This window comes from Berghia stephanieae, chromosome 1 (genome assembly GCF_034508935.2).
Source record: "Berghia stephanieae isolate SIO BIC M18660-M18661 chromosome 1, UCSD_Bste_1.3, whole genome shotgun sequence".
NCBI lineage: Eukaryota > Metazoa > Mollusca > Gastropoda > Nudibranchia > Aeolidiidae > Berghia > Berghia stephanieae.
Genome location: NC_088360.1, coordinates 65,580,934 through 65,593,069, shown reverse-complemented (window position 1 = coordinate 65,593,069; position 12,136 = coordinate 65,580,934). Strand labels below are relative to the sequence as shown.

Below are 12,136 nucleotides of genomic sequence, written 5' to 3'. Positions count from 1 at the left end.
CAATTGTTGAATATATGCCTGTCATCAATGCTCCCATAACTGAAGCAGCTACAGTACAGAAGGTGCTACAACTATCTTTGGAGGCAACACAAGAGCTTGGTCAGCCATATACATTTGTAACATTTGACCTTGCTGTAGCAAAGAAAGCTTACGATATTGTCTGGCAAAAGCCACAGCTTTACAAAACAGTCATTATTCACCTGGGTGTCTTTCACACCATAATGTCATATCTTGGTGCCCTGGGAAAGCTCCAAAGTGGATCTGGTTTTGAAGAAATTGTGACTGAAGCAGGGCTATGTGCACATGGTTCAATGGATAGGGTTATGAGTGGAAAGAACTACAACAGGGCTATACGAGTGCATGTGTCTGTTTTGGAGGCTCTAGAGAGGCTTCTGCTTGCAAAATTTGAGCAGGACACAGATTCAAAACTCAGTAAAGACCTCATGTCTTACATAAAGGAATTCACCGAAGGAATTTCAAGCCATACAGCTAATAAAATTCTCCAATCAACTGTGTATGCTGAGTTATTTTCCCAGTATGAAGCCTTCAAAGAGAGTGTCCGCTCAGGAAAGTGCGGAAAAACTGCACAATACTGGATCCAATACATGGACAGAGTTTGGCTTCTCCTCCAGTTTCTGCGAGCTACAAAGACAAACAACTTTCTTCTTCATATATCTTGTTTAAAAGAACTGTGCCCACTGCTTTTTACCATGAATCACCACAATTATGCCAAGTATCTCAGTGTATATTTTGTGTCACTAGCCAACCTGATTCATTCCCACCCAGGGCAGAAGAAATGTTACAAGATAATGGATTTAGTGTCTCCAGATCAAGGACGCCTGCTGGAAGAATAGCAGTTGATATGACCATTGAACAAACAAACAAACATGCAAAGACAAAAGGAGGTATTGTTGGGTTCAGCAAAAGTCTTCCAAGCTATTACCGTTGGAGTGTAACAAGACACAATCGAGCAGAATATGTATCAGCAACCCAAAGAATGATCAGCAACAACAACTGTATGGATATAGACACCCACAAAGAATTGAGCCTTGCAGAAAAAAGAGTGAAAAGCGAGTGCAAAAGATCCTCCAGGCATTTTCAGCATTTATCAATCCCTTTGAAGTTGAAGATGGTCTGGTCAGTCTAGCTTCAGGAATGAAAGTGCAAGAGGATGTTGCTGATGACCTGCTAGCCGTGGAAAGAACAGGAAAAAGATTGTTTGAAAGTTTTGTTGAAAACAGACTGAAGGAAAAGACTGTAGAATTTCACAAGCCATTAGAAAGGAACAAGACCAAGACATTTGCATCATTGAGGAAAGTGGTAACAGTGAAAAAAGACATGAACGTGGTCAAAATCAAGGCACAAAGAAATTTATTTGGCCAGCTTCTTGTTTTGTCCCAAGAGCACAGTGTTTATCTTCAAAAAGTTCTTCAATATCCTCTAACATCTACTCCATGGTCGCTGGCTTCATCAGATGGTTTACCTTTGAAGACCAACAAAGCAACTCTGTTGCACAAGCTTACGCCTGACAATTCATTAATGTTCGAGGATTATGCAAAAAAAAAAAACAAACACCGTTTACACTGTTGATGGCAATGCACTGTTACAAACTCTGTCAGCAATCCCAAATACATTTGGTGAAGTAGCCAAACTTACATTTTCCTCCTTACCACAAGCAGCTTGTGTACACTTTGTGACTGATACTTACATAGAAGAGTCAATCAAAGGTTGTGAGAGATTGAGGAGAGGATCTTCTGAAGATAATGCATACTTGTTAAGAGGATCTGCAATAACAGTGCCCAGACGTTGGAAATCATTTCTCAGCTGCGTTGATAACAAAAGATCCCTTATCAGGTTTCTCCTCAAGGAAGTAACGAATATGCAAAAAAGCTGAGAAACAGGGAAATCTTCTTTGTCTGTGAAGAGAGATGCACCTTACTTTACAGTGACACGGATGAATTTACCACAGCTGTACCTTGTCTAGATCTCTACTCATCACAGGAAGAGGCAGACACACGAATTATACTGCACTGTCAATATGCTTCCCGCCAACCAAACTGTGAAACAATTGTTGTCAGATCACCAGACACGGATGTCTTCTTACTTCTCCTTTCATTCTCAGAGACAATTGGAAAGACCCTGATTTTTGATACTGGCTGTGGCAACAACAGGCGACAAATCAATGCCTCTCAGATAGCAAAGACTTTGTCTAAACAGATGTGTGATGCATTACTTGGTGTCCATGCATTCACAGGCTGTGACACAACAAGTTGCTTTGCTGGGCAAGGAAAGCTGAAAGCTCTAAAATTTCTTCAAAAGGAGGAAGATCTTAGAATTCTGTTCTCCAGATTTGGAACATCAGCAGCTGTTTCGAGTAATGACTGTCTCATGTTAGAGTCATTTGTGTGCAAGCTGTATGGCAAAACCTCATGCACAAGTGTCAACAAAGTGAGGTATGACATAGTTCGCCAGCGTTTCAAAGGAAAGAAAGGTACCATCTCATGCAGTGGTGGAATTGATCTGTGTCAGATGCCTCCTTGTAGTCAAGTATTGTCACTGCACATATCAAGAGCCAACTTTCAAACTCTCATTTGGAGGAATGCAGTGTGCCAGAATCCTAGCATTCCAAAACCAGAGGATAACGGTTGGCAGAGAAATTCTGCAAATGAATTGGAAGTACAGTGGTTCAAAGATGCTTTCATTCCAGATGAGTTGCAGGAAATTGTGTATGAAGAAAGCTGCACCAGTACTGATGAAGATACATATGCCGAGGATGGTAGTGATAGCTTTGACAGTGATTTCCTTGACGACACTTCAGAGGACGAAGAGGATTTTGCTACTGATGATGAGGATATGTAATAAATTGGTGAGCAGTGCAAACTGTTAAGGAGTAAAGCATGTTTGCAAAACACATAAGGATATTGTTTTGATGTACTTACTGCATCTTGAATCAAGAATCCCTTTTGAGTATCAATTATTCTTCATAATATAACAATGCGATTTCGTTCAAAAGTCTTCGGTAATGATGCTTCACTTGGGTTGTGAACAAATTAGTCTTTTTTCATGATATGTCTATTATTTTTACTATACCTTCAACTTACTTTTAAATGTGACAACTGGACATCAATACCATGTTTAAAAAGAATGAAAATTATGATGAATTTGGCATCCCACAAAGTGGAGAAAAATTTAAGGGTTGAGTACACTTTTAGTTTTTCCTGTGACTAGAAATATGAAGGTTGTTGTTGAGGCTTGGGCCATAGCTTTCTTCAGTGCTACATTTTTAATGAACATGCTGTTTTTGGCCATATTTAAAATAATTTTTGTGTAAAACACTGAAATAGCCCATAAGTTTAGATTTGTTTGTTGTTTTAGATCTCTTCCAACACAATTGAGGTCATATGAGAGACCGCTGAAACAAAAATAAAAAACAAACAATCTAACAAAAATAGTACAAAAGTAAATCAAAATCATAGCCTAAAGATATCATAAGCTAAATTATAAATAACCAAGAACAAACAGGCAGAAGATTTACAGGAAAAAAAAATATCCCCTGTCAAAAATACAATCACAAACCAAAGAAGCAGGATAGGCTAGTAAAGAGAAGAAACGACATCACTATCGGATCGTACACCCATGCGAACATCATAGGTATATGATTCAAGGGTGATGCTCCCATCCAACCACCCGCAAGTTTAGATATGACACTTCATGAGATTACTGACAAATTGTTTCAACTTTCTGTGAATCTATATAATATTTACAAATTGAAAGCTTGTGCACATAGTTTGATAGTATATTCAATTTCCTTCAGTTTGATACCCAATTTGCATATATTTGTAGTCTCCAGAGCCTTTGAAAGAAATGTTGTCTCTTTTTTTGCAAGGGGACACAACTCACTTTTTTCAAAGGGCCATAACTCTCTTAAATGACACTTATTTTTACGGTAACAGTGTAATTTGTATGGCCAATAAGCTCTATTATTTGAAAAACATAGTGGCATAAACTCCCAAAGGGGGGGGGGGGGGGGGGGGTCCCAGTGGCCTAAGCACTACTCCTACTCCTCCCATAGCTCCATGTTCACTCCCCACTGGTATACACTTCCCGGAGTCCCTGGTTTACTCCCTACTGCTGCCCACTTCCCATAACTGTGTCGGGATTTGTCGGGTTTCTGCAGGTTTCAACGGGTATTGGCGGGTTCGTAAAAAAAAAGAAACCCAGGCAGATATCTCGAGTGGTCACATGACTCCATTCATGGTCGTACACAGGCCAATTAGAATGTTGTAATGATGTCTATATATTTATTGATAATAACAGTCGTCTTCAAAATCTGAAATCTTGAAAACGTTTGAATGTAATGAGCTCGAATTGTCTTATGTTAAAGTTCTATAAATTTATAAAAAGATATCGGCCTCTTGTACACACGACACATGAATGCATATAGAGAACAAGTTTATATTTCTATAATGGCTCTAAAATAAGCCTTTAACTCTAATAAAGAATGGTACCAAGCATAAAAATGCGAGAGGCCCAAAATGATGATGATGGTGTTTGGGTTGGGGTGAGGGTAATGATGAGGATGGTGGTGGTGGTGGTTGTGGTGGTGGTGGTGATGACAATTGTTTAATAAAATGTCAAAATATAAAAAGAGTACTAATCAACGTAGGCATATTTTTTTTTTAAGCGCAGTTTCTTTCTGTTCTCTCAAGACATTGTGCGAGCAGGACGTGTCTGTTTTCGCATTTGCCGACAGATTATAGAGTCTTGATGGGTCCTTTTTGTGGCCTTTTATCTTTATTTTTTATAATTGTCCTTTTCCTTCAATTATAATTGTATTATTTTCATATGTATTTCGTGTCGTTTTGATGTTTTGTGATTAAAGGAAAGGTATTATGCAATTTCATAATTAACGCTACGTAACAAACTTACTGCTCATCCTGTTGGTATTTGGCTTTTTTTCTCAACTTAAATTGGCTACCAAGAACTGTAATATGATAAGAAACAAATACTTTGACCTTTTAACATTCTCAAATTTTACAAATTTCTCACACTTTCCGGTTTTTATTTTTAATATTTGATTTCTGCCGTCATTTTTGTTTTAATGTAGTAGCCTTAAAATGTCATTTTAGAGATCTAAAAATATTGAACGTAATTTTCTATATCTTTTGGCTGCTATCTATCACTTTATCTCTCTACCTTTCTTGCTGCTCTACATGACTTTTAAAAAGCCCATTCTCACAATTGTTACATAGCGGCACATGTTTTACAAACTTTCAGCGATTATATCTTTTGTATTTGATATCCAATTTAGCACACCTTGGTGTCATTTTCATCAGAGATTGTAATTGTTGACAGATTACTTTCTTTTAAAATTGGGATTGGAGTGTCTTTTAGTCCTTTGGTGTTGATTAAAATCATGTTTACGCAATTTTCCACATCTCTGGGTAATATTTTAGAACAATAATATTCATTGGATATTCAGAATTTGTAAGATACTTTATCAACGGTTCGACAATCTTTATAGATGCTGTCAACAATCATCTTATTTGATCCTTGACAATAGGTTTGAGGCACGGGACTTGTCATTGACAGACATGTTACCAACAATAAATGAGTAGGTATAATACGAAATAACGACGCCAGATCAGTACAATCAAGACTATAATAATCATTTTTAAACATTTAAACATAACTAATTGAATGAGTCATTTGAAACACATGGAGACATAATGTTGATGCTTAATCAATGCTAATCTCAAAGTTTAAGTATGTCACAATAATATTTATAATAGATTTTAGTGACACAAAGTACGCCTTTTAAATCGCAAAAAATGTTTGATTATTTTCGCCCTGACGACATACTAAGAATAATGAGAAAAGCCAGTAGACCAACCCATACCAAGCTCGATAAAAAAACGGCAGAGGACGTCGGGTGTTTGGTATGGGTAGGTCTACCGGCTTTTCTCTTTATTCTTAGTATTGTGTCCGTCCGCGACGTCTTTTTTCTTTTCCGGAAGACATCATGGTACGGTAGTGCTGGATCGGCAGAGTCAGTCTCCGGTGTGGGTGAGCCCTTATTATTTCTGCATCAAACAGAAGAGTGTTTCAACTTTCGGAAAAGTTCATTATCAGTGTGTTATCAGAGCGGATGCAGTCAAATTAGGGCAAACCCACACCGGAGACTGACCCCGACGCCCGGCATTACCGTCCTCTGCCGTCTTTCCGATAAAGATGTCGGGCACGGCCAAGATATACTAAGAATAAAGAGAAGAGCCGCTCGACCTACCAATACCAAGCTCAAAAAATAAACGGCAGAGGATGTCGGGTGCTTGGTATGGGTAGGTCTAGCAGCTCTTCTCTTTATTCTTAGTAATTTGTCCCTGCCCGACGTCTTCATCCGGAAGACCGTAGAGGACGGCAGTGCCAGGTCGTCAGAGTCAGTCTCCGGTGTGGGTAAGCCCTTAGCCGAGAAAATCACTAGTATGTGTTTATTCAGAAAGCAGTTTTGATATATAATATGCAGACAGAAGTTATGAGAAAGAGAATGTATACAGGCGACCGAACGCGGCACTATCCATTTGTCTCGTATTTGCAAGCCAATTAAAATACGATAAATTCATAAACTTTCTGATTGGTGATGTAAAAACAATAGTAGGATAAAGCGCCTCGTTGTACCACTTCTGAAAGACTTTGGTCTTGTGGTACTGCAATCTTTCTGACCTGTATGTCCATGGATTAAGCCCATATGTGGGCGGGGCCAAGTTTAGTCCTCGGAAAAGGCTTTTTACCCACATTCTCTCACCGTACTAATTAGTGAAAAGACAACCTGGCCAGTTACAGAGTTGTTTCCATAGAAAACAAACTTGTATGGCGCCTTACAAGTGTCATGTCTCGTCTTCCATATTCAGTGTTGTCTTGGGATACTTGTAAAGCGTCTTCGGGAAATAAAGTGTAGATATATTACAATACAAAACTGATATATTTTTAATATATGTTCCCATGAGAAAATTATATGACAGCTTAGTTTACACAAAATAATACAACAAAAAGCTTTTTGTGAACAGACAATTAACAAACACACAAGAAAAAATCAAGAAAGGAAAATTGATGCAAAGTTTTAAAATTTGATGGATTTTTAAAATGTTTCAGCCATTCTCGATTTACATTTATTTACTTAAGAATCAGTGCACGGGAAGAGTTAAATTTTCTGCTTTATGGAAATACATCGATCATTGTTTACCATTATTAAAATGTTGATATGTCCGTAAAGCATCAAGGTGCTGTGGAAGTAAAGAATTTACAAATACTGGAATTGGCAGAACATGATAAATTTCAAATTATATATAAGTAGGTGACTGTCAAAAGGCACAAAGACCCATTCTAATCATTCAAAGAAATCCTCAATTTATATTATATATTTAATGACTTAAATGAGAAAATACTTGTAACAAGACCCTGAGTGTTTTGAAACCAAATTTTCTCTGGTGATTCTATGGCGTCCAATATTTTGAGATTGTTAACTCATTTTCTTTCAGGATGTGACATGACGTTTTGAAAGTCAGCTACTACAACCATGATGATGAAAAAGATGATCATGGTGATGATAATGATGATTTGATGGTGATGATTGTGATGATGATGATGATGATGATGATGATGATGATGATGATGATGATGATGATGATGATGATGTTGGTGATGATGACCATGGTGATGATAATGATGTTGATGATGATGATGATGATGATGATATATATATATATATATATATATATATATATATATATATATATATATATATATAATAATATATATATATATATATTACGAATAATAGAATCAATTTATATAGCGCCTAGTTCCAATCAAATGGGTTACTAGTGTTATACGTCGATATATAGTACTAACTATAACTATACATTCTATAGTTAGAATGTAGTTGACGTCAATCGAGTCTTTGTTATTGTTTATTTGCCATGAGTAATTCTCACTAAACTGTATTAACCAGACTATAAAAGTTCACGGTTACAAAGAGTTTTTGGATGGCAATGTTGTGAATTTCTTAGCCAAGCGCATACTAGCTTCAGGTGGAACAAAATTGGCGTTATGGTTTTAGACAGCCATCATAACGATTAGTACTCCCAACATTCTATCAATCAGAATATGGAAGTAACGAAATTGACGTCACTCAGCTCTTTGTTATTGTTTTTAGCCAGACATTATTATGAGTAATTCTAACTATAGATAGTATGCGCTTGGCTAAGAAGAAGCTCACAACATTGCCATCCGAAAGTATAATGGACCAACACACAAAACAAAGTGTAACCTTGAACGTTTATAGATAGTTCGAAGTTGACGTCACTCAGGTCTTTGTTATTGTTTTTTGCCATCCGCGTTTATGAGTAATGCTCACTGAACTGTATTAACCTGACTATAAACGTTCATGGATACACACAGTTTTGTGTGTTGGTCCGTTATACTTCCGGATGGCAATGTTATGAGCTTCTTAGCCAAGCGAATACTATCTATAGTCTGGTAAATCCAGTTTAGTGGGAATAACTCATAAACATGGATGGGGATGGCCAAAAATGTAACAAAGACCCGAGTGAATTCAACTTCGTTCTATCTATAGATAGTTAAAAGATGACGTCACTGAGGTCTTTGTTGTTGTTTTTTGCAATCCGCGTTTATGACTACTTCTCACTAAACTGTATTCACCTGACTATCAAGTTTAAGGTTACACATAGTTTTGTATTGGTCCGTTATACTTCCAGATGGCAATGTTGTGAACTTCTTAACGAAACGCAAACTATCTATATGCTATCAATCAGACTACACACGTTCAAGGTTACACATATGTGTACTGGTATGTTATTGATCTTATGCGGTTAGCTAAAATGCTCACAACATCTGCCTGCCTGATATAACGTAGCAACACACATAATTATATGGGTCACCTTAAGCGTTTAAATTATAGTGTGATTGCTAGAAATTTAGTGAAAACTCATCATAAAAATGGTAAGCTGAAAACAATAATAAAGAAATTGAGTGACGTCAATTTTGCTTCTTCAATATCCGGCTGGCGAAAGTTGTGTGTATTTTGGCTAACGCACAGCATCGATAAACTTTTAATTTCAATGTTACCTAGTTTTGTAACGAACCTGACATGTTCAAAGCAAACTGATATGATTATAGGATATATAATAAAATGAATATAAGGAAATCCTAAGCATGGTGGTCAAAGGATCTTTATTGATTTTAAGGGTTCCCTAAAATGATCTTAAATCTCGATTGGGTTCATAATGGTGGATAAGATCTTGGAGGTAAACAGGAGCAGAATTGTTTAAGCAGTTGAAAACGTGGGTAAGAATTTTATATTCAATTCTGAACTCCACGGGTAGGAAGCGCAGGTTCTCCAAACTAACGATGAAATACGAAATGATGATGATGATGATGATGATGATGATGATGATGATGATGATGATGATGAAGATGATGAGGTTGATGATTATTATAATGATGATGATAAGTTGTTTGAAACGATTTATATTTCTATGAGAATGCTCTTGATCAAAATGTGTTATCTTGGTATACGGCTGTAAGAGAGTGCTGTCGTCCGTTTCATAATTTTTATCTAAGCTTAGAGATTCTTTTCTCTCGAAAGCTGTCTGTTCTATGGTACTAATGTTTTGCTTGCTTGTTCCATCCAACCACGACCAAACGAAAATAAATTTTCTCATTTGAAAAACACACAGATTGAGTAATTTGCTTATTTGCGCTATATTAAAACATTTGTGGTTACAAATAATTTCAACGTCCAGATGCGTTAGAGTACAGTACCATGACCTAAATATGCCATCTTTTTAGTGCGTCAAGTAACAAACTGATCAATGCGTACATCAACTGTGCACCCAAGAGCTTTTTTTCCTCTGGGTTTCAATTACATGAGATATTTCTTGAGGTAATAATATTTGGGTTTGTTTGCAGGATTGTGACTGCCCATTAAAAAGGTTTTGATGGTAATTTCGACGGTTTTTATTCATTAAGAATTTCATTCTGATTCTGATGTGTTCATTAAGTCATGAAGTATGTAGTTGTATGACAAGAAGACCGCCAGGTTTCAAATATTCTTCTTCTTCTTCTTCTTCTTCTTCTTCTTCTTCTTCTTCTTCTTCTTCTTCTTCTTCTTCTTCTTCTTCTTCTTCTTCTTCTTCTTCTTCTTCTTCAAGCTGAAACTGACTCGTGGAAGACTCATCAGCTCAGTACTCACAATTGTTATACCTGGAGCTATCCAAGCTGTTCCACAGCCTTATAGTCAGTTGAGGACAGGAATAAGTGAAGCTTGCAGTCCACTCTCGATCGAGGCAACATAAATTTACAAGGTTTCCTCTTGTTTGGTTGGAGGCCCTGTAATAGCAACCTGTGTTTTCTGGCCTTTGTAAAATGCATTCAGTTATTCTTCTCTCTCCTTTCCTTCATTGGTTCCAAATGGTGTGTCATATATGATGGCTTTGATTTGTTTTTAGGATTTTGTTAAACGAATGTTGTAGCTCTTTGTTGGATGGATGCTATTTCACCACCTCTTCTAGCATGGACCAAGATATTCCCGTGACATTTCTTTGATAAAATACTACCTTATCCCTTCTATCAGCTGATTAAAATTATCTATTATAATTGCGGTCGGCAAGTTTCATCGAGGTACACAATATAACATTCGAATCGATTTTTTTGCCTGATCTGTCTAAGATCTGTAAGCGCTTTGTTACAACCCAGTGGGGCTCTGATGAATGCTTTTCAAACGTGAAGCAATCCTTTCTCTGAGTTCTCCATAGTGTTGATTTTGGAATATCGTTGTTTATGGTTAACATTCATGCCGAAAATATAGGTTTTCGCCCTACTTCCTTTGTGACTTGGTTCAGTATTAATGTCAAAATCCGTAATCCATTGATCCAGAACATGCACGATATGTCGCAATACAGTCGGTCTTGCTGCACGATTAGAGTTATATTTTAGATAATTTCAAAGCAATGCTTTTTAATGTCACTATTGTCGAAACCTTAAGAATTGAAAGTTAGGATATCAAAAAGAGAAAATGGCTCGATAAATGAATAAATGAAAGTCATTGTTGATGTCATGTTGTGGCGCACGTAGTACCAGATCATATAGATAGTATGCGCTTGGCCAAGGAGTTCACAACATTGCCATCCGGAAGTAGAACGGACCAACACACAAACTCTGTGTAACCATGAACTTTTATAGTCTGGTTAATACAGTTTAGTGAGAACAACTCACAAACGCGGATGGCAAAAACAATAACAAAGGCCTGAGTGACGTCATCTGCATACTATCTTGGCTAAGAAGCTCACATTATTGCCATCCAACACACAAAACTCTGTGTAACCATGAACTTTTAGGTGTGGATAATACAGTTAAGTGAGAATTACTCATAAAAGTGGATGGAAAAAAAAAATATAAATAAATAGATAACAATAACAAAGACCCGAGTGACGTCAAGTTCATTCTATCTAAATTGAGTGAATGTTCACTGTAGTGTTATGGTTAAAAAGATTAATATTATGTTTTATAGATAGAATGCGCTTGACCAAGGAGTTCACAACATTGCCATCCGGAAGTATAACGGACCAACACACAAACTCTGTGTAACCATGAACTTTTATAGTCTGGTTAATACAGTTTAGTGAGAACAACTCACAAACGCGGATGGCAAAAACAATAACAACGGCCTAAGTGACGTCATCTTCGAACCATCTATAGATAGTATGCGCTTGGCTAAGAAGCTCATAACATTGCCATCCGGACGTATAACGGACCAACACACAAAACTGTGTGTATCCATGAACGTTTATAGTCAGGTTAATACAGTTCAGTGAGTATTACTCATAAACGCAGATGGCAAAAAACAATAACAAAGATCTGAGTGACGTCATCTTCGAACTATCTAGAGATAGCACTTGGCTAAGAAGCTCACAACATTGCCATACGGAAGTATAACGGACCAACACACAAGACGTTGTGCAACCATGAACGTTTATAGTCTGTTTAATACAGTTATGTGAGAATTACTCATAAACGCGGATAGCAAAAATCAATAACAAAGACCTGAGTGACGTCAACT

The 12,136-nt window shown here is 37.0% G+C and overlaps 1 protein-coding gene across 10 annotated transcripts in view; it reads right to left on the bottom strand.

Moving 5' to 3' along the window:
- Positions 1 to 7,110: 7,110 nt before the first annotated feature.
- LOC144979595 (uncharacterized) overlaps positions 7,111 to 12,136 on the bottom strand; it is a 41,326-nt gene continuing 36,300 nt past the window's right edge. For all 10 annotated transcript variants that reach the window (XR_013646740.1, XM_078926370.1, XM_078926383.1 and 7 more), the window contains one exon: positions 7,111 to 7,280. The gene's annotated coding sequence lies outside the window, so the exon portion shown is untranslated. The remainder of the gene's footprint in view (positions 7,281 to 12,136) is intronic.